The sequence below is a fragment of the Pimephales promelas genome, chromosome 18, assembly GCF_988280905.1.
Source record: "Pimephales promelas chromosome 18, fPimPro1.hap1.1, whole genome shotgun sequence".
NCBI lineage: Eukaryota > Metazoa > Chordata > Actinopteri > Cypriniformes > Leuciscidae > Pimephales > Pimephales promelas.
The window spans coordinates 1,161,116-1,179,674 of record NC_142786.1 but is presented as its reverse complement, the minus strand read 5'-3'; the positions used below and the strand labels follow the sequence as shown (position 1 = coordinate 1,179,674).

Below are 18,559 nucleotides of genomic sequence, written 5' to 3'. Positions count from 1 at the left end.
AGATTGGAGAAACTTAATCTTTGGCCCGAAAATAAAAAAAACGTAAGGGGTAACACTGTCGTTTTTTTTTTCGGGTCGAAATTTTGAGTTTCGATATCTCAGCTCTGGAAGGGTCTAGAGCCTCCATTTTTGCACTCAGGTCAAAGTCTCACAGCCCTCTATCATAATCCAGAGTTTTGAGAAGATTGGAGAAACTTAATTTTTCACCCGAAAATGAAAAAAAACGTAAGGGGTAACACTGTCGTTTTTTTTTTCGGGTCGAAATTTTGAATTTCGATATCTCAGCTCTGGAAGGGTCTAGAGCCTCCATTTTTGCACTCAGGTCAAAGTCTCACAGCCCTCTATCATAATCTAGTGTTTTGAGAAGATTGGAGAAACTTAATTTTTTGCCCGAAAATGAAAAAAAACGTAAGGGGTAACACTGTCGTTTTTTTTTCGAGTCGAATTTTTAAGTTTCGATATCTCAGCTCTGGAAGGGTCTAGAGCCTCCATTTTTGCACTTAGGTCAAAGTCTCGTGGCCCTCTATCATAATCCAGAGTTTTGAGAAGATTGGAGAAACTTAATTTTTGGCCCGAAAATGAAAAAAAACGTAAGGGGTAACACTGTCGTTTTTTTTTCGGGTCGAATTTTTAAGTTTCGATATCTCAGCTCTGGAAGGGTCTAGAGCCTCCATTTTTGCACTCAGGTTAAAGTCTCGTGGCCCTCTATCATAATCCAGAGTTTTGAGAAGATTGGAGAAACTTAATTTTTGGCCCGAAAATGAAAAAAAACGTAAGGGGTAACACTGTCGTTTTTTTTTCGGGTCGAAATTTTGAATTTCGATATCTCAGCTCTGGAAGGGTCTAGAGCCTCCATTTTTGCACTCAGGTCAAAGTCTCGTGGCCCTCTATCATAATCCAGAGTTTTGAGAAGATTGGAGAAACTTAATTTTTTGCCCGAAAATGAAAAAAAACGTAAGGGGTAACACTGTCGTTTTTTTTTCGGGTCGAATTTTTAAGTTTCGATATCTCAGCTCTGGAAGGGTCTAGAGCCTCCATTTTTGCACTCAGGTCAAAGTCTCACAGCCCTCTATCATAATCCAGAGTTTTGAGAAGATTGGAGAAACTTAATTTTTCGCCCGAAAATGAAAAAAAAACGTAAGGGGTAACACTGTCGTTTTTTTTTTCGGGTCGAAATTTTGAATTTTGATATCTCAGCTCTGGAAGGGTCTAGAGCCTCCATTTTTGCACTCAGGTCAAAGTCTCACAGCCCTCTATCATAATCCAGAGTTTTGAGAAGATTGGAGAAACTTAATTTTTCGCCCGAAAATGAAAAAAAACGTAAGGGGTAACACTGTCGTTTTTTTTTTCGGGTCGAAATTTTGAATTTCGATATCTCAGCTCTGGAAGGGTCTAGAGCCTCCATTTTTGCACTCAGGTCAAAGTCTCACAGCCCTCTATCATAATCCAGAGTTTTGAGAAGATTGGAGAAACTTAATTTTTCACCCGAAAATGAAAAAAAACGTAAGGGGTAACACTGTCGTTTTTTTTTCGGGTCGAAATTTTGAATTTCGATATCTCAGCTCTGGAAGGGTCTAGAGCCTCCATTTTTGCACTCAGGTCAAAGTCTCACAGCCCTCTATCATAATCTAGAGTTTTGAGAAGATTGGAGAAACTTAATTTTTTGCCCGAAAATGAAAAAAAACGTAAGGGGTAACACTGTCGTTTTTTTTTCGGGTCGAATTTTTAAGTTTCGATATCTCAGCTCTGGAAGGGTCTAGAGCCTCCATTTTTGCACTCAGGTCAAAGTCTCACAGCCCTCTATCATAATCTAGAGTTTTGAGAAGATTGGAGAAACTTAATTTTTGGCCCGAAAATGAAAAAAAACGTAAGGGGTAACACTGTCGTTTTTTTTTCGGGTCGAAATTTTAAGTTTCGATATCTCAGCTCTGGAAGGGTCTAGAGCCTCCATTTTTGCACTCAGGTCAAAGTCTCACAGCCCTCTATCATAATCCAGAGTTTTGAGAAGATTGGAGAAACTTAATTTTTTGCCCGAAAATGAAAAAAAACGTAAGGGGTAACACTGTCGTTTTTTTTTTCGGGTCGAAATTTTGAGTTTCGATATCTCAGCTCTGGAAGGGTCTAGAGCCTCCATTTTTGCACTCAGGTCAAAGTCTCACAGCCCTCTATCATAATCCAGAGTTTTGAGAAGATTGGAGAAACTTAATTTTTGGCCCGAAAATGAAAAAAAACGTAAGGGGTAACACTGTCGTTTTTTTTTTCGGGTCGAAATTTTGAGTTTCGATATCTCAGCTCTGGAAGGGTCTAGAGCCTCCATTTTTGCACTCAGGTCAAAGTCTCACAGCCCTCTATCATAATCCAGAGTTTTGAGAAGATTGGAGAAACTTAATTTTTGGCCCGAAAATGAAAAAAAACGTAAGGGGTAACACTGTCGTTTTTTTTTCGGGTCGAAATTTTGAGTTTCGATATCTCAGCTCTGGAAGGGTCTAGAGCCTCCATTTTTGCACTCAGGTCAAAGTCTCACAGCCCTCTATCATAATCCAGAGCTTTGAGAAGATTGGAGAAACTTAATTTTTGGCCCAAAAATGAAAAAAAACGTAAGGGGTAACACTGTCGTTTTTTTTTTCGGGTCGAATTTTTAAGTTTCGATATCTCAGCTCTGGAAGGGTCTAGAGCCTCCATTTTTGCACTCAGGTCAAAGTCTCACAGCCCTCTATCATAATCCAGAGTTTTGAGAAGATTGGAGAAACTTAATTTTTGGCCCAAAAATGAAAAAAAACGTAAGGGGTAACACTGTCGTTTTTTTTTCGGGTCGAAATTTTGAATTTCGATATCTCAGCTCTGGAAGGGTCTAGAGCCTCCATTTTTGCACTCAGGTCAAAGTCTCACAGCCCTCTATCATAATCCAGAGTTTTGAGAAGATTGGAGAAACTTAATTTTTGGCCCGAAAATGAAAAAAAACGTAAGGGGTAACACTGTCGTTTTTTTTTCGGGTCGAAATTTTGAGTTTCGATATCTCAGCTCTGGAAGGGTCTAGAGCCTCCATTTTTGCACTCAGGTCAAAGTCTCACAGCCCTCTATCATAATCCAGAGTTTTGAGAAGATTGGAGAAACTTAATTTTTGGCCCGAAAATGAAAAAAAACGTAAGGGGTAACACTGTCGTTTTTTTTTCGGGTCGAATTTTTAAGTTTCGATATCTCAGCTCTGGAAGGGTCTAGAGCCTCCATTTTTGCACTCAGGTCAAAGTCTCACAGCCCTCTATCATAATCCAGAGTTTTGAGAAGATTGGAGAAACTTAATTTTTGGCCCGAAAATGAAAAAAAACGTAAGGGGTAACACTGTCGTTTTTTTTTCGGGTCGAAATTTTGAATTTCGATATCTCAGCTCTGGAAGGGTCTAGAGCCTCCATTTTTGCACTCAGGTCAAAGTCTCACAGCCCTCTATCATAATCTAGAGTTTTGAGAAGATTGGAGAAACTTAATTTTTTGCCCGAAAATGAAAAAAAACGTAAGGGGTAACACTGTCGTTTTTTTTTCGGGTCGAATTTTTAAGTTTCGATATCTCAGCTCTGGAAGGGTCTAGAGCCTCCATTTTTGCACTCAGGTCAAAGTCTCACAGCCCTCTATCATAATCTAGAGTTTTGAGAAGATTGGAGAAACTTAATTTTTGGCCCGAAAATGAAAAAAAACGTAAGGGGTAACACTGTCGTTTTTTTTTCGGGTCGAAATTTTAAGTTTCGATATCTCAGCTCTGGAAGGGTCTAGAGCCTCCATTTTTGCACTCAGGTCAAAGTCTCACAGCCCTCTATCATAATCCAGAGTTTTGAGAAGATTGGAGAAACTTAATTTTTTGCCCGAAAATGAAAAAAAACGTAAGGGGTAACACTGTCGTTTTTTTTTTCGGGTCGAAATTTTGAGTTTCGATATCTCAGCTCTGGAAGGGTCTAGAGCCTCCATTTTTGCACTCAGGTCAAAGTCTCACAGCCCGCTATCATAATCCAGAGTTTTGAGAAGATTGGAGAAACTTAATTTTTGGCCCGAAAATGAAAAAAAACGTAAGGGGTAACACTGTCGTTTTTTTTTTCGGGTCGAAATTTTGAGTTTCGATATCTCAGCTCTGGAAGGGTCTAGAGCCTCCATTTTTGCACTCAGGTCAAAGTCTCACAGCCCTCTATCATAATCCAGAGTTTTGAGAAGATTGGAGAAACTTAATTTTTGGCCCGAAAATGAAAAAAAACGTAAGGGGTAACACTGTCGTTTTTTTTTCGGGTCGAAATTTTGAGTTTCGATATCTCAGCTCTGGAAGGGTCTAGAGCCTCCATTTTTGCACTCAGGTCAAAGTCTCACAGCCCTCTATCATAATCCAGAGCTTTGAGAAGATTGGAGAAACTTAATTTTTGGCCCAAAAATGAAAAAAAACGTAAGGGGTAACACTGTCGTTTTTTTTTTCGGGTCGAATTTTTAAGTTTCGATATCTCAGCTCTGGAAGGGTCTAGAGCCTCCATTTTTGCACTCAGGTCAAAGTCTCACAGCCCTCTATCATAATCCAGAGTTTTGAGAAGATTGGAGAAACTTAATTTTTGGCCCAAAAATGAAAAAAAACGTAAGGGGTAACACTGTCGTTTTTTTTTCGGGTCGAAATTTTGAATTTCGATATCTCAGCTCTGGAAGGGTCTAGAGCCTCCATTTTTGCACTCAGGTCAAAGTCTCACAGCCCTCTATCATAATCCAGAGTTTTGAGAAGATTGGAGAAACTTAATTTTTGGCCCGAAAATGAAAAAAAACGTAAGGGGTAACACTGTCGTTTTTTTTTCGGGTCGAAATTTTGAGTTTCGATATCTCAGCTCTGGAAGGGTCTAGAGCCTCCATTTTTGCACTCAGGTCAAAGTCTCACAGCCCTCTATCATAATCCAGAGTTTTGAGAAGATTGGAGAAACTTAATTTTTGGCCCGAAAATGAAAAAAAACGTAAGGGGTAACACTGTCGTTTTTTTTTTGGGTCGAAATTTTGAATTTCGATATCTCAGCTCTGGAAGGGTCTAGAGCCTCCATTTTTGCACTCAGGTCAAAGTCTCGTGGTCCTCTATCATAATCCAGAGTTTTGAGAAGATTGGAGAAACTTAATTTTTGGCCCGAAAATGAAAAAAAACGTAAGGGGTAACACTGTCGTTTTTTTTTTCGGGTCGAAATTTTGAATTTTGATATCTCAGCTCTGGAAGGGTCTAGAGCCTCCATTTTTGCACTCAGGTCAAAGTCTCACAGCCCTCTATCATAATCCAGAGTTTTGAGAAGATTGGAGAAACTAAATTTTTGGCCCGAAAATGAAAAAAAACGTAAGGGGTAACACTGTCGTTTTTTTTTTCGGGTCGAAATTTTGAATTTTGATATCTCAGCTCTCGAAGGGTCTAGAGCCTCCATTTTTGCACTCAGGTCAAAGTCTCACAGCCCTCTATCATAATCCAGAGTTTTGAGAAGATTGGAGAAACTTAATTTTTCACCCGAAAATGAAAAAAAACGTAAGGGGTAACACTGTCGTTTTTTTTTTCGGGTCGAAATTTTGAATTTCGATATCTCAGCTCTGGAAGGGTCTAGAGCCTCCATTTTTGCACTCAGGTCAAAGTCTCACAGCCCTCTATCATAATCTAGTGTTTTGAGAAGATTGGAGAAACTTAATTTTTTGCCCGAAAATGAAAAAAAACGTAAGGGGTAACACTGTCGTTTTTTTTTTCGGGTCGAATTTTTAAGTTTCGATATCTCAGCTCTGGAAGGGTCTAGAGCCTCCATTTTTGCACTCAGGTCAAAGTCTCACAGCCCTCTATCATAATCCAGAGTTTTGAGAAGATTGGAGAAACTTAATTTTTTGCCCGAAAATGAAAAAAAACGTAAGGGGTAACACTGTCGTTTTTTTTTCGGGTCGAATTTTTAAGTTTCGATATCTCAGCTCTGGAAGGGTCTAGAGCCTCCATTTTTGCACTCAGGTCAAAGTCTCACAGCCCTCTATCATAATCCAGAGTTTTGAGAAGATTGGAGAAACTTAATTTTTGGCCCGAAAATGAAAAAAAACGTAAGGGGTAACACTGTCGTTTTTTTTTCGGGTCGAAATTTTGAATTTCGATATCTCAGCACGGGGAAGGGTCTAGAGCCTCCATTTTTGCTTTTAGGTCAAAGTCTCACAGCCCTCTATCATAATCCAGAGCTTTGAGAAGATTGGAGAAACTTAATTTTTGGCCCAAAAATGAAAAAAAAACGTAAGGGGTAACACTGTCGTTTTTTTTTCGGGTCGAAATTTTGAATTTCGATATCTCAACTCTGGAAGGGTCTAGAGCCTCCATTTTTGCACTCAGGTCAAAGTCTCGTGGCCCTCTATCATAATCCAGAGTTTTGAGAAGATTGGAGAAACTTAATTTTTGGCCTGAAAATGAAAAAAAACGTAAGGGGTAACACTGTCGTTTTTTTTTCGGGTCGAATTTTTAAGTTTCGATATCTCAGCTCTGGAAGGGTCTAGAGCCTCCATTTTTGCACTCAGGTCAAAGTCTCGTGGCCCTCTATCATAATCCAGAGTTTTGAGAAGATTGGAGAAACTTAATTTTTGGCCCGAAAATGAAAAAAAACGTAAGGGGTAACACTGTCGTTTTTTTTTTCGGGTCGAAATTTTGAATTTTGATATCTCAGCTCTGGAAGGGTCTAGAGCCTCCATTTTTGCACTCAGGTCAAAGTCTCACAGCCCTCTATCATAATCCAGAGTTTTGAGAAGATTGGAGAAACTTAATTTTTGGCCCAAAAATGAAAAAAAACGTAAGGGGTAACACTGTCGTTTTTTTTTCGGGTCGAAATTTTGAATTTCGATATCTCAGCTCTGGAAGGGTCTAGAGCCTCCATTTTTGCACTCAGGTCAAAGTCTCACAGCCCTCTATCATAATCCAGAGTTTTGAGAAGATTGGAGAAACTAAATTTTTGGCCCGAAAATGAAAAAAAACGTAAGGGGTAACACTGTCGTTTTTTTTTTCGGGTCGAAATTTTGAATTTCGATATCTCAGCTCTGGAAGGGTCTAGAGCCTCCATTTTTGCTTTTAGGTCAAAGTCTCACAGCCCTCTATCATAATCCAGAGCTTTGAGAAGATTGGAGAAACTTAATTTTTGGCCCAAAAATGAAAAAAAAACGTAAGGGGTAACACTGTCGTTTTTTTTTCGGGTCGAAATTTTGAATTTCGATATCTCAGCTCTGGAAGGGTCTAGAGCCTCCATTTTTGCACTCAGGTCAAAGTCTCGTGGCCCTCTATCATAATCCAGAGTTTTGAGAAGATTGGAGAAACTTAATTTTTGGCCTGAAAATGAAAAAAAACGTAAGGGGTAACACTGTCGTTTTTTTTTCGGGTCGAATTTTTAAGTTTCGATATCTCAGCTCTGGAAGGGTCTAGAGCCTCCATTTTTGCACTCAGGTCAAAGTCTCACAGCCCTCTATCATAATCCAGAGTTTTGAGAAGATTGGAGAAACTAAATTTTTGGCCCGAAAATGAAAAAAAACGTAAGGGGTAACACTGTCGTTTTTTTTTTCGGGTCGAAATTTTGAATTTTGATATCTCAGCTCTGGAAGGGTCTAGAGCCTCCATTTTTGCACTCAGGTCAAAGTCTCACAGCCCTCTATCATAATCCAGAGTTTTGAGAAGATTGGAGAAACTTAATTTTTCACCCGAAAATGAAAAAAAACGTAAGGGGTAACACTGTCGTTTTTTTTTTCGGGTCGAAATTTTGAATTTCGATATCTCAGCTCTGGAAGGGTCTAGAGCCTCCATTTTTGCACTCAGGTCAAAGTCTCACAGCCCTCTATCATAATCTAGTGTTTTGAGAAGATTGGAGAAACTTAATTTTTTGCCCGAAAATGAAAAAAAACGTAAGGGGTAACACTGTCGTTTTTTTTTTCGGGTCGAATTTTTAAGTTTCGATATCTCAGCTCTGGAAGGGTCTAGAGCCTCCATTTTTGCACTCAGGTCAAAGTCTCACAGCCCTCTATCATAATCCAGAGTTTTGAGAAGATTGGAGAAACTTAATTTTTTGCCCGAAAATGAAAAAAAACGTAAGGGGTAACACTGTCGTTTTTTTTTCGGGTCGGATTTTTAAGTTTCGATATCTCAGCTCTGGAAGGGTCTAGAGCCTCTATTTTTGCACTCAGGTCAAAGTCTCGTGGCCCTCTATCATAATCCAGAGTTTTGAGAAGATTGGAGAAACTTAATTTTTTGCCCGAAAATGAAAAAAAACGTAAGGGGTAACACTGTCGTTTTTTTTTCGGGTCGAATTTTTAAGTTTCGATATCTCAGCTCTGGAAGGGTCTAGAGCCTCCATTTTTGCACTCAGGTCAAAGTCTCGTGGCCCTCTATCATAATCCAGAGTTTTGAGAAGATTGGAGAAACTTAATTTTTGGCCCGAAAATGAAAAAAAACGTAAGGGGTAACACTGTCGGTTTTTTTTCGGGTCGAAATTTTGAATTTCGATATCTCAGCTCTGGAAGGGTCTAGAGCCTCCATTTTTGCTTTTAGGTCAAAGTCTCACAGCCCTCTATCATAATCCAGAGCTTTGAGAAGATTGGAGAAACTTAATTTTTGGCCCAAAAATGAAAAAAAACGTAAGGGGTAACACTGTCGTTTTTTTTTCGGGTCGAAATTTTGAATTTCGATATCTCAGCTCTGGAAGGGTCTAGAGCCTCCATTTTTGCACTCAGGTCAAAGTCTCGTGGCCCTCTATCATAATCCAGAGTTTTGAGAAGATTGGAGAAACTTAATTTTTGGCCTGAAAATGAAAAAAAACGTAAGGGGTAACACTGTCGTTTTTTTTTCGGGTCGAATTTTTAAGTTTCGATATCTCAGCTCTGGAAGGGTCTAGAGCCTCCATTTTTGCACTCAGGTCAAAGTCTCACAGCCCTCTATCATAATCCAGAGTTTTGAGAAGATTGGAGAAACTTAATTTTTGGCCCGAAAATGAAAAAAAACGTAAGGGGTAACACTGTCGTTTTTTTTTCGGGTCGAATTTTTAAGTTTCGATATCTCAGCTCTGGAAGGGTCTAGAGCCTCCATTTTTGCACTCAGGTCAAAGTCTCTTGGCCCTCTATCATAATCCAGAGTTTTGAGAAGATTGGAGAAACTTAATTTTTGGCCCGAAAATGAAAAAAAACGTAAGGGGTAACACTGTCGTTTTTTTTTTCGGGTCGAAATTTTGAATTTTGATATCTCAGCTCTGGAAGGGTCTAGAGCCTCCATTTTTGCATTTAGGTCAAAGTCTCACAGCCCTCTATCATAATCCAGAGTTTTGAGAAGATTGGAGAAACTTAATTTTTGGCCCAAAAATGAAAAAAAACGTAAGGGGTAACACTGTCGTTTTTTTTTTCGGGTCGAAATTTTGAATTTCGATATCTCAGCTCTGGAAGGGTCTAGAGCCTCCATTTTTGCACTCAGGTCAAAGTCTCACAGCCCTCTATCATAATCCAGAGTTTTGAGAAGATTGGAGAAACTAAATTTTTGGCCCGAAAATGAAAAAAAACGTAAGGGGTAACACTGTCGTTTTTTTTTTCGAGTCGAAATTTTGAATTTCGATATCTCAGCTCTGGAAGGGTCTAGAGCCTCCATTTTTGCACTCAGGTCAAAGTCTCTTGGCCCTCTATCATAATCCAGAGTTTTGAGAAGATTGGAGAAACTTAATTTTTGGCCCGAAAATGAAAAAAAACGTAAGGGGTAACACTGTCGTTTTTTTTTTCGGGTCGAAATTTTGAATTTTGATATCTCAGCTCTGGAAGGGTCTAGAGCCTCCATTTTTGCATTTAGGTCAAAGTCTCACAGCCCTCTATCATAATCCAGAGTTTTGAGAAGATTGGAGAAACTTAATTTTTGGCCCAAAAATGAAAAAAAACGTAAGGGGTAACACTGTCGTTTTTTTTTTCGGGTCGAAATTTTGAATTTCGATATCTCAGCTCTGGAAGGGTCTAGAGCCTCCATTTTTGCACTCAGGTCAAAGTCTCACAGCCCTCTATCATAATCCAGAGTTTTGAGAAGATTGGAGAAACTAAATTTTTGGCCCGAAAATGAAAAAAAACGTAAGGGGTAACACTGTCGTTTTTTTTTTCGAGTCGAAATTTTGAATTTCGATATCTCAGCTCTGGAAGGGTCTAGAGCCTCCATTTTTGCACTCAGGTCAAAGTCTCACAGCCCTCTATCATAATCCAGAGTTTTGAGAAGATTGGAGAAACTTAATTTTTGGCCCGAAAATGAAAAAAAACGTAAGGGGTAACACTGTCGGGTTTTTTTCGGGTCAAAATTTTGAGTTTCGATATCTCAGCTCTGGAAGGGTCTAGAGCCTCCATTTTTGCACTCAGGTCAAAGTCTCGTGGCCCTCTATCATAATCCAGAGTTTTGAGAAGATTGGAGAAACTTAATTTTTGGCCCGAAAATGAAAAAAAACGTAAGGGGTAACACTGTCGTTTTTTTTTCGGGTCGAAATTTTGAATTTCGATATCTCAGCTCTGGAAGGGTCTAGAGCCTCCATTTTTGCACTCAGGTCAAAGTCTCACAGCCCTCTATCATAATCCAGAGTTTTGAGAAGATTGGAGAAACTTAATTTTTGGCCCGAAAATGAAAAAAAACGTAAGGGGTAACACTGTCGTTTTTTTTTTCGGGTCGAAATTTTGAGTTTCGATATCTCAGCTCTGGAAGGGTCTAGAGCCTCCATTTTTGCACTCAGGTCAAAGTCTCGTGGCCCTCTATCATAATCCAGAGTTTTGAGAAGATTGGAGAAACTTAATTTTTGGCCCGAAAATGAAAAAAAACGTAAGGGGTAACACTGTCGTTTTTTTTTCGGGTCGAAATTTTGAATTTCGATATCTCAGCTCTGGAAGGGTCTAGAGCCTCCATTTTTGCACTCAGGTCAAAGTCTCGTGGCCCTCTATCATAATCCAGAGTTTTGAGAAGATTGGAGAAACTTAATTTTTGGCCCGAAAATGAAAAAAAACGTAAGGGGTAACACTGTCGTTTTTTTTTTCGGGTCGAATTTTTAAGTTTCGATATCTCAGCTCTGGAAGGGTCTAGAGCCTCCATTTTTGCACTCAGGTCAAAGTCTCACAGCCCTCTATCATAATCCAGAGTTTTGAGAAGATTGGAGAAACTTAATTTTTGGCCCAAAAATGAAAAAAAACGTAAGGGGTAACACTGTCGTTTTTTTTTCGGGTCGAAATTTTGAATTTCGATATCTCAGCTCTGGAAGGGTCTAGAGCCTCCATTTTTGCACTCAGGTCAAAGTCTCACAGCCCTCTATCATAATCCAGAGTTTTGAGAAGATTGGAGAAACTTAATTTTTGGCCCGAAAATGAAAAAAAACGTAAGGGGTAACACTGTCGTTTTTTTTTCGGGTCGAAATTTTGAGTTTCGATATCTCAGCTCTGGAAGGGTCTAGAGCCTCCATTTTTGCACTCAGGTCAAAGTCTCACAGCCCTCTATCATAATCCAGAGTTTTGAGAAGATTGGAGAAACTTAATTTTTGGCCCGAAAATGAAAAAAAACGTAAGGGGTAACACTGTCGTTTTTTTTTCGGGTCGAATTTTTAAGTTTCGATATCTCAGCTCTGGAAGGGTCTAGAGCCTCCATTTTTGCACTCAGGTCAAAGTCTCACAGCCCTCTATCATAATCCAGAGTTTTGAGAAGATTGGAGAAACTTAATTTTTGGCCCGAAAATGAAAAAAAACGTAAGGGGTAACACTGTCGTTTTTTTTTCGGGTCGAAATTTTGAATTTCGATATCTCAGCTCTGGAAGGGTCTAGAGCCTCCATTTTTGCACTCAGGTCAAAGTCTCACAGCCCTCTATCATAATCTAGAGTTTTGAGAAGATTGGAGAAACTTAATTTTTTGCCCGAAAATGAAAAAAAACGTAAGGGGTAACACTGTCGTTTTTTTTTCGGGTCGAATTTTTAAGTTTCGATATCTCAGCTCTGGAAGGGTCTAGAGCCTCCATTTTTGCACTCAGGTCAAAGTCTCACAGCCCTCTATCATAATCTAGAGTTTTGAGAAGATTGGAGAAACTTAATTTTTGGCCCGAAAATGAAAAAAAACGTAAGGGGTAACACTGTCGTTTTTTTTTCGGGTCGAAATTTTAAGTTTCGATATCTCAGCTCTGGAAGGGTCTAGAGCCTCCATTTTTGCACTCAGGTCAAAGTCTCACAGCCCTCTATCATAATCCAGAGTTTTGAGAAGATTGGAGAAACTTAATTTTTTGCCCGAAAATGAAAAAAAACGTAAGGGGTAACACTGTCGTTTTTTTTTTCGGGTCGAAATTTTGAGTTTCGATATCTCAGCTCTGGAAGGGTCTAGAGCCTCCATTTTTGCACTCAGGTCAAAGTCTCACAGCCCTCTATCATAATCCAGAGTTTTGAGAAGATTGGAGAAACTTAATTTTTGGCCCGAAAATGAAAAAAAACGTAAGGGGTAACACTGTCGTTTTTTTTTTCGGGTCGAAATTTTGAGTTTCGATATCTCAGCTCTGGAAGGGTCTAGAGCCTCCATTTTTGCACTCAGGTCAAAGTCTCACAGCCCTCTATCATAATCCAGAGTTTTGAGAAGATTGGAGAAACTTAATTTTTGGCCCGAAAATGAAAAAAAACGTAAGGGGTAACACTGTCGTTTTTTTTTCGGGTCGAAATTTTGAGTTTCGATATCTCAGCTCTGGAAGGGTCTAGAGCCTCCATTTTTGCACTCAGGTCAAAGTCTCACAGCCCTCTATCATAATCCAGAGCTTTGAGAAGATTGGAGAAACTTAATTTTTGGCCCAAAAATGAAAAAAAACGTAAGGGGTAACACTGTCGTTTTTTTTTTCGGGTCGAATTTTTAAGTTTCGATATCTCAGCTCTGGAAGGGTCTAGAGCCTCCATTTTTGCACTCAGGTCAAAGTCTCACAGCCCTCTATCATAATCCAGAGTTTTGAGAAGATTGGAGAAACTTAATTTTTGGCCCAAAAATGAAAAAAAACGTAAGGGGTAACACTGTCGTTTTTTTTTCGGGTCGAAATTTTGAATTTCGATATCTCAGCTCTGGAAGGGTCTAGAGCCTCCATTTTTGCACTCAGGTCAAAGTCTCACAGCCCTCTATCATAATCCAGAGTTTTGAGAAGATTGGAGAAACTTAATTTTTGGCCCGAAAATGAAAAAAAACGTAAGGGGTAACACTGTCGTTTTTTTTTCGGGTCGAAATTTTGAGTTTCGATATCTCAGCTCTGGAAGGGTCTAGAGCCTCCATTTTTGCACTCAGGTCAAAGTCTCACAGCCCTCTATCATAATCCAGAGTTTTGAGAAGATTGGAGAAACTTAATTTTTGGCCCGAAAATGAAAAAAAACGTAAGGGGTAACACTGTCGTTTTTTTTTTGGGTCGAAATTTTGAATTTCGATATCTCAGCTCTGGAAGGGTCTAGAGCCTCCATTTTTGCACTCAGGTCAAAGTCTCGTGGTCCTCTATCATAATCCAGAGTTTTGAGAAGATTGGAGAAACTTAATTTTTGGCCCGAAAATGAAAAAAAACGTAAGGGGTAACACTGTCGTTTTTTTTTTCGGGTCGAAATTTTGAATTTTGATATCTCAGCTCTGGAAGGGTCTAGAGCCTCCATTTTTGCACTCAGGTCAAAGTCTCACAGCCCTCTATCATAATCCAGAGTTTTGAGAAGATTGGAGAAACTAAATTTTTGGCCCGAAAATGAAAAAAAACGTAAGGGGTAACACTGTCGTTTTTTTTTTCGGGTCGAAATTTTGAATTTTGATATCTCAGCTCTCGAAGGGTCTAGAGCCTCCATTTTTGCACTCAGGTCAAAGTCTCACAGCCCTCTATCATAATCCAGAGTTTTGAGAAGATTGGAGAAACTTAATTTTTCACCCGAAAATGAAAAAAAACGTAAGGGGTAACACTGTCGTTTTTTTTTTCGGGTCGAAATTTTGAATTTCGATATCTCAGCTCTGGAAGGGTCTAGAGCCTCCATTTTTGCACTCAGGTCAAAGTCTCACAGCCCTCTATCATAATCTAGTGTTTTGAGAAGATTGGAGAAACTTAATTTTTTGCCCGAAAATGAAAAAAAACGTAAGGGGTAACACTGTCGTTTTTTTTTTCGGGTCGAATTTTTAAGTTTCGATATCTCAGCTCTGGAAGGGTCTAGAGCCTCCATTTTTGCACTCAGGTCAAAGTCTCACAGCCCTCTATCATAATCCAGAGTTTTGAGAAGATTGGAGAAACTTAATTTTTTGCCCGAAAATGAAAAAAAACGTAAGGGGTAACACTGTCGTTTTTTTTTCGGGTCGAATTTTTAAGTTTCGATATCTCAGCTCTGGAAGGGTCTAGAGCCTCCATTTTTGCACTCAGGTCAAAGTCTCACAGCCCTCTATCATAATCCAGAGTTTTGAGAAGATTGGAGAAACTTAATTTTTGGCCCGAAAATGAAAAAAAACGTAAGGGGTAACACTGTCGTTTTTTTTTCGGGTCGAAATTTTGAATTTCGATATCTCAGCACGGGGAAGGGTCTAGAGCCTCCATTTTTGCTTTTAGGTCAAAGTCTCACAGCCCTCTATCATAATCCAGAGCTTTGAGAAGATTGGAGAAACTTAATTTTTGGCCCAAAAATGAAAAAAAAACGTAAGGGGTAACACTGTCGTTTTTTTTTCGGGTCGAAATTTTGAATTTCGATATCTCAACTCTGGAAGGGTCTAGAGCCTCCATTTTTGCACTCAGGTCAAAGTCTCGTGGCCCTCTATCATAATCCAGAGTTTTGAGAAGATTGGAGAAACTTAATTTTTGGCCTGAAAATGAAAAAAAACGTAAGGGGTAACACTGTCGTTTTTTTTTCGGGTCGAATTTTTAAGTTTCGATATCTCAGCTCTGGAAGGGTCTAGAGCCTCCATTTTTGCACTCAGGTCAAAGTCTCGTGGCCCTCTATCATAATCCAGAGTTTTGAGAAGATTGGAGAAACTTAATTTTTGGCCCGAAAATGAAAAAAAACGTAAGGGGTAACACTGTCGTTTTTTTTTTCGGGTCGAAATTTTGAATTTTGATATCTCAGCTCTGGAAGGGTCTAGAGCCTCCATTTTTGCACTCAGGTCAAAGTCTCACAGCCCTCTATCATAATCCAGAGTTTTGAGAAGATTGGAGAAACTTAATTTTTGGCCCAAAAATGAAAAAAAACGTAAGGGGTAACACTGTCGTTTTTTTTTCGGGTCGAAATTTTGAATTTCGATATCTCAGCTCTGGAAGGGTCTAGAGCCTCCATTTTTGCACTCAGGTCAAAGTCTCACAGCCCTCTATCATAATCCAGAGTTTTGAGAAGATTGGAGAAACTAAATTTTTGGCCCGAAAATGAAAAAAAACGTAAGGGGTAACACTGTCGTTTTTTTTTTCGGGTCGAAATTTTGAATTTCGATATCTCAGCTCTGGAAGGGTCTAGAGCCTCCATTTTTGCTTTTAGGTCAAAGTCTCACAGCCCTCTATCATAATCCAGAGCTTTGAGAAGATTGGAGAAACTTAATTTTTGGCCCAAAAATGAAAAAAAAACGTAAGGGGTAACACTGTCGTTTTTTTTTCGGGTCGAAATTTTGAATTTCGATATCTCAGCTCTGGAAGGGTCTAGAGCCTCCATTTTTGCACTCAGGTCAAAGTCTCGTGGCCCTCTATCATAATCCAGAGTTTTGAGAAGATTGGAGAAACTTAATTTTTGGCCTGAAAATGAAAAAAAACGTAAGGGGTAACACTGTCGTTTTTTTTTCGGGTCGAATTTTTAAGTTTCGATATCTCAGCTCTGGAAGGGTCTAGAGCCTCCATTTTTGCACTCAGGTCAAAGTCTCACAGCCCTCTATCATAATCCAGAGTTTTGAGAAGATTGGAGAAACTAAATTTTTGGCCCGAAAATGAAAAAAAACGTAAGGGGTAACACTGTCGTTTTTTTTTTCGGGTCGAAATTTTGAATTTTGATATCTCAGCTCTGGAAGGGTCTAGAGCCTCCATTTTTGCACTCAGGTCAAAGTCTCACAGCCCTCTATCATAATCCAGAGTTTTGAGAAGATTGGAGAAACTTAATTTTTCACCCGAAAATGAAAAAAAACGTAAGGGGTAACACTGTCGTTTTTTTTTTCGGGTCGAAATTTTGAATTTCGATATCTCAGCTCTGGAAGGGTCTAGAGCCTCCATTTTTGCACTCAGGTCAAAGTCTCACAGCCCTCTATCATAATCTAGTGTTTTGAGAAGATTGGAGAAACTTAATTTTTTGCCCGAAAATGAAAAAAAACGTAAGGGGTAACACTGTCGTTTTTTTTTTCGGGTCGAATTTTTAAGTTTCGATATCTCAGCTCTGGAAGGGTCTAGAGCCTCCATTTTTGCACTCAGGTCAAAGTCTCACAGCCCTCTATCATAATCCAGAGTTTTGAGAAGATTGGAGAAACTTAATTTTTTGCCCGAAAATGAAAAAAAACGTAAGGGGTAACACTGTCGTTTTTTTTTCGGGTCGGATTTTTAAGTTTCGATATCTCAGCTCTGGAAGGGTCTAGAGCCTCTATTTTTGCACTCAGGTCAAAGTCTCGTGGCCCTCTATCATAATCCAGAGTTTTGAGAAGATTGGAGAAACTTAATTTTTTGCCCGAAAATGAAAAAAAACGTAAGGGGTAACACTGTCGTTTTTTTTTCGGGTCGAATTTTTAAGTTTCGATATCTCAGCTCTGGAAGGGTCTAGAGCCTCCATTTTTGCACTCAGGTCAAAGTCTCGTGGCCCTCTATCATAATCCAGAGTTTTGAGAAGATTGGAGAAACTTAATTTTTGGCCCGAAAATGAAAAAAAACGTAAGGGGTAACACTGTCGGTTTTTTTTCGGGTCGAAATTTTGAATTTCGATATCTCAGCTCTGGAAGGGTCTAGAGCCTCCATTTTTGCTTTTAGGTCAAAGTCTCACAGCCCTCTATCATAATCCAGAGCTTTGAGAAGATTGGAGAAACTTAATTTTTGGCCCAAAAATGAAAAAAAACGTAAGGGGTAACACTGTCGTTTTTTTTTCGGGTCGAAATTTTGAATTTCGATATCTCAGCTCTGGAAGGGTCTAGAGCCTCCATTTTTGCACTCAGGTCAAAGTCTCGTGGCCCTCTATCATAATCCAGAGTTTTGAGAAGATTGGAGAAACTTAATTTTTGGCCTGAAAATGAAAAAAAACGTAAGGGGTAACACTGTCGTTTTTTTTTCGGGTCGAATTTTTAAGTTTCGATATCTCAGCTCTGGAAGGGTCTAGAGCCTCCATTTTTGCACTCAGGTCAAAGTCTCACAGCCCTCTATCATAATCCAGAGTTTTGAGAAGATTGGAGAAACTTAATTTTTGGCCCGAAAATGAAAAAAAACGTAAGGGGTAACACTGTCGTTTTTTTTTCGGGTCGAATTTTTAAGTTTCGATATCTCAGCTCTGGAAGGGTCTAGAGCCTCCATTTTTGCACTCAGGTCAAAGTCTCTTGGCCCTCTATCATAATCCAGAGTTTTGAGAAGATTGGAGAAACTTAATTTTTGGCCCGAAAATGAAAAAAAACGTAAGGGGTAACACTGTCGTTTTTTTTTTCGGGTCGAAATTTTGAATTTTGATATCTCAGCTCTGGAAGGGTCTAGAGCCTCCATTTTTGCATTTAGGTCAAAGTCTCACAGCCCTCTATCATAATCCAGAGTTTTGAGAAGATTGGAGAAACTTAATTTTTGGCCCAAAAATGAAAAAAAACGTAAGGGGTAACACTGTCGTTTTTTTTTTCGGGTCGAAATTTTGAATTTCGATATCTCAGCTCTGGAAGGGTCTAGAGCCTCCATTTTTGCACTCAGGTCAAAGTCTCACAGCCCTCTATCATAATCCAGAGTTTTGAGAAGATTGGAGAAACTAAATTTTTGGCCCGAAAATGAAAAAAAACGTAAGGGGTAACACTGTCGTTTTTTTTTTCGAGTCGAAATTTTGAATTTCGATATCTCAGCTCTGGAAGGGTCTAGAGCCTCCATTTTTGCACTCAGGTCAAAGTCTCTTGGCCCTCTATCATAATCCAGAGTTTTGAGAAGATTGGAGAAACTTAATTTTTGGCCCGAAAATGAAAAAAAACGTAAGGGGTAACACTGTCGTTTTTTTTTTCGGGTCGAAATTTTGAATTTTGATATCTCAGCTCTGGAAGGGTCTAGAGCCTCCATTTTTGCATTTAGGTCAAAGTCTCACAGCCCTCTATCATAATCCAGAGTTTTGAGAAGATTGGAGAAACTTAATTTTTGGCCCAAAAATGAAAAAAAACGTAAGGGGTAACACTGTCGTTTTTTTTTTCGGGTCGAAATTTTGAATTTCGATATCTCAGCTCTGGAAGGGTCTAGAGCCTCCATTTTTGCACTCAGGTCAAAGTCTCACAGCCCTCTATCATAATCCAGAGTTTTGAGAAGATTGGAGAAACTAAATTTTTGGCCCGAAAATGAAAAAAAACGTAAGGGGTAACACTGTCGTTTTTTTTTTCGAGTCGAAATTTTGAATTTCGATATCTCAGCTCTGGAAGGGTCTAGAGCCTCCA

The 18,559-nt window shown here is 39.2% G+C and overlaps 1 protein-coding gene across 1 annotated transcript in view; it reads right to left on the bottom strand.

Moving 5' to 3' along the window:
* The window catches only part of slc44a4 (solute carrier family 44 member 4), an 83,207-nt gene that overhangs the window by 1,736 nt on the left and 62,912 nt on the right, over positions 1 to 18,559 (bottom strand). The gene's annotated exons all lie outside the window — the stretch shown is intronic.